This window comes from Hemitrygon akajei, chromosome 5, assembly GCF_048418815.1.
Source record: "Hemitrygon akajei chromosome 5, sHemAka1.3, whole genome shotgun sequence".
NCBI lineage: Eukaryota > Metazoa > Chordata > Chondrichthyes > Myliobatiformes > Dasyatidae > Hemitrygon > Hemitrygon akajei.
The window spans coordinates 74,255,612-74,259,897 of NC_133128.1; the positions used below are offsets into that span (position 1 = coordinate 74,255,612).

General features: G+C 41.1%; 1 long non-coding RNA gene across 1 annotated transcript; it reads left to right on the forward strand.

The window, feature by feature from the left end:
* The first annotated feature begins 630 nt into the window (after positions 1 to 630).
* Positions 631 to 2,326, forward strand: LOC140727878 (uncharacterized). Its single transcript, XR_012098959.1, has 3 exons — positions 631 to 758; positions 1,327 to 1,467; positions 1,861 to 2,326. It is a non-coding gene; the product is annotated as an uncharacterized lncRNA (long non-coding RNA).
* Positions 2,327 to 4,286: the final 1,960 nt, after the last annotated feature.

Genomic DNA, 4,286 nt, shown 5'->3' on the forward strand with positions numbered 1-4,286 from the left:
AGGAACATTAAACGACAGTCACATTTTGTCTTCTGTGGCTATTAATACTCAGTTTTCTTCCCAAATACACAAAACCCTGTGATCCAGTGAAACACCTTAGGCCTTAATATTAGGCCCCCACAGGAAAGCAGACTTGGGCTTGTATTTATAGAGAGACATTCACAGTCTCTTTCTGGACACTCCTAACCTACTGAAGCTTCTTTTAAGTGTACTCTCTGTTGAGGCAGGCAGCCTATTTGCACATTCATGCACAATATTATTTGATAAGAATTTCTTTGGAATAACTTTGCTTATTACTTCTGCTCCTCTATGTTTTGATCCTCTGTTTTACGTACTCTGATGACACCATGTCTCCTTAAGGGTGCAATAACATACGTTGGGACTACAGGCCCAACGTCGTTGTTTTAGGTGGCTATGAAAACGAAACTAGTCGCTGCGGGGGGCTACCCTGTACGGACAATACCCCACTGATTTCGCTTGATGTCGCTATCGGTAAATGTTGCAAGTGTTCGAAGGTGAAGGAATCTGTAAGGAAATACAGCCGGTGAGACCCCTCCCACCAGCCCGCCCAGAGCCCTGGCTCCTATGAAATGACTAATGAAACTTTGTTGGACAAAGGGCGGTGTTGAGGCAGAACCTGATTTGCATAAACCCCAATATAACAGTGTGGCCCCAAGGCAATAGACGTCAGTCTTCTGTAGAGAGGATTGTAACTGAGTTACCGACTTTTTTTTAAACGAAGCAGCTATTGCCGTTTGGTAAGAGGTTGTGAGTAATTTGTCGTTTTTATTGTTTGTTTTACTGATGAAACTTGTATAATATTGCTCAGATTTGCAGTTTCATTTTTTTCACTGGCATGTTCTTTGTGCAACCAGCTGGCACGAATGATAGTTTTAGCATTTTGCAATGCGCCGGTTCTTTTGCATCTTTGTGTTGCATTTTTGCAGATAGTGTTGGATTCTTTAGCAAGTTTTTTTTTAAATTAGCTTCAATAGATTTATTTTTTATTAAAACATGGGGGTAAGGCTTGTGGGGGGGCATTAAAGAGATGAGTAAAACGGGAATGAAATATTAAGAAGGGAATGAGTTGGACCAACAGAATCTTGTATTGGGGAGTGGTGGTAGTATGGTGGGGTTGTAGAGGAAACTGCAGTATTTGTATTCGTATCGACAATGAGCGGTGACCGCCCTGCCCTCGTCGCCGCTCTGACTGCCAGGAAGTGGCCGGACGCGTGGGCTACAGCGAACTGTACCTGCTTGGAGACGCTGTGCGCCCTCCAACCGCCACAAAACGCACCTCGGGTTAACGCTTATGTTCTGGTGCAGGTCGCCAGCCTTCCGAGATGGCAGACGAGGAAACCAAGCACGCAGTCGGTAGCGATCTGCAAAAGGAGATCACTGGCTTCGACAGGGATAAACTTAAACAATCTATGATCGAGGAAAAGAACCCCTTGCCTGATGCAGCCAGTGAGTGGAAGTAATACAGAACCCCTTAATGGGAAAAAATTTTCAGGGGTAGTGAGCACTTTTTAAAAAAAATACGTTATATGCATACTTAAGTTTTTTTGTCATGCCTAGACTTTCACAAGCCTATAGTTTACTTAGAACAATGCGCACTAGCTGAATTTTGGGAGGGCGTTTTGCCGTTAATTTTTAACGGTAATGGGCTGTGAGGGAGGAGTTGATAATATGGACCGTGCTAGACGCAGTGATGTAATGGCATAGCTCTATCATCTAAATTCTCTAATCTCTTTATCACATTGTGTTTGCACCCCTTCCAAGAATGTTCCTTCCCTTGGATTTTACTGGGTGGAGTGCCCGGGTTGGATGTAAAATTAACCCTTCTCTGCTCTCTTTCAGCAATCGAAGCAGAAAAGAAAGCAGCGAAAGAAACACCGGGAGAATGAGAGTGGCTTTCTAATTTGTGTTGTACATTCCACAAGCATTGCCTTCTAGCTATATACCTTTGTCAAAGTAAAAAAAAAACCTTTTGGATGCAGTGTGATGGGATTAAGTGAACTGGCTGGCTCCTTCCCCATTCCACGTCCCCTTTCCTTGTTTCTTCCCTGCCCTCATTTTGTTTCTTCCTGGCCTTGTTGGAACTACTGACCATCTGACTGGCTTGTCTTCTGATGGAACTAAAGAGCTTGCATGTCAAGAGGAGCCTGGAAAACGACTGCAGGAATCTTAACCAAATGTCTGTGAATGGAGCAAATCTGCTAAGGGCCTGTGTTAGGTTAAATCGAATGTAGACTGCCATTTTTGTTAGGTTCCTTGGATTGCAGAGTAACTGTTTTTGATATGTAAATAAACATTCAAAATCGAATTGAGTTGTGCTTTGTTTTTAATTTATCTTTATGGTTACGTGATGCAGTTAGAGGAGTAATGATTGATCAAACTTCCACCAGAAGTAACTTGATGCTGTGTAAGTAAACATCCTCTAAAGTTAAAGCTGTAAATTCAGATTTTTACAGAACTTTGAAGTCAGAAAGCAGGTACTATAAACTAGCAAACATGAGGAAATCTGCAGATGCTGGAAATTCAAACAACAACACACACAAAATGCTGGTAGAACACAGCAGGCCAGGCAGCATCTCTAGGGAGAAGCGCTGTCGACGTTTCGAGCCGAGACCCTTCGTCCGGCCTTTGACTCCGCCTCCCGCTCTCGGACATGTAAGACTTATTTGCTTACTGTTTGCCTTTAATCTCTCCCTTTTCTGATTTAAACTTTGAAATTTCAACTTTATTCCGTTGAATCTGTACAGCAATAGTTATAATTATGGCTACTTCGAAGAGCACCAGACTAAATCCGGACCCGTCTAATGGGAAATCTAAAAAGGCTGACGAGTTCGCGGAAGAACCCCCTTGGGTCAAGAGATTAGAATCTCAAATCAGCGGTATCTGCACTGAAATAACGCAACGAAAAGAGAAATTGAAGAAAAAAGTGACTCTTTGAGCCTCGATCTTAAAGAAGTTAATCGAAATGCGACTGATCTTTCTTCTTGTTTAGATAAGGCTTAACAACGAATCGTGGATTTGGAAGCTCAACCACGTCGGAATAATATTCGAATTGTTGGGTTAAAAGAGAAATCAAAATCTGCCGACACACTGGATTATTTTGCTAAAATGTTTCAGTCTTTATTTCCGGAGGTTTGTTTGCAACTCCCAGAGATTGAATCGGCTCATAGAACCGGTGCTTTAAAATCTTTGGATAAAGGTAAAAACAGGCATATTGTTGTGTGTTTTCTCCATTTTAGAGACAAGGATCGCATTAGTAAGCTTGCAAGAAAACAGAGGTTATTTTCACTTCAAGGCTCAGAAGTCCATTTTTTTGAAGATTTTCCATGCAAAATTGTTAATCGCGCTGCTTTTGCTCCTTCTATGACACTAGCGTATCAAAAGAAGCTCTTTCCATTATTACAATATTCAGCAAAATTAAGGCTCTTTAATAAAAATTCTGGAGTTCGTATTTTCTATGATCCAGCTGAAGCACTGCGTTTTATTAACTCTTTGTCTGACGAATCCGATGGCAAATCTGAACTCTGAAGATTGAATGATTTATAATAGTTTGATTGTCTCGTGATGTAAACTGAAGAGATTGGAAGATTTGATGGTCACAGAAAGTCTTTATCTTAAAATGCTTCGCTTGGGAAATAGTGCGAGAATTGAGAAGGCAGGAGACGGGAGGAGGCCGAGAGAACCATATCAGGAAGAGACCGGGAGTTTCCCAAAAACAGTCCTCACCCCCTTCAGAAGAGCCATAAGGTTTGGCTATCTCGAGAAATTCTTATTATAATGTGGATTTTATATTACTTAGTTGTTATTCTTTATTCGTTCACTTACTCCTTTTTCCCCACCAAAATGATTTTATATATATATATATGTGTGTGTGTGTGTGTGTGTGTGTGTGCATATATGTATGTATATGTGTGTGGGGGTGTGTGTATATATATATAAGAGGAGTACACAGGGAAATCTTTTCTGTGTAATGGATTTGTTCACTGACTTTTATGATTACTGCAATGGGGGCCCTCAACTCACAAGTAGGAGGGGTTATCCCCCACAGCTAGACATTTCCTCTAGCTCAACGCAGGGTCATCTACTAGAGACCTCAGCTTTCGAATCACACATTCGTTGCCATTTTTGTTATTATTTGCATTTCTTCGTTCTTACTTGTTCAGGGAGTAGATCGATTAAGTTTTATTCTGCTAATTTCAATGATACTTCGACAGATAAATACAGATGGCAAAGGACAAGGTAAAATTCATTTCTTTTAATGTCAATGG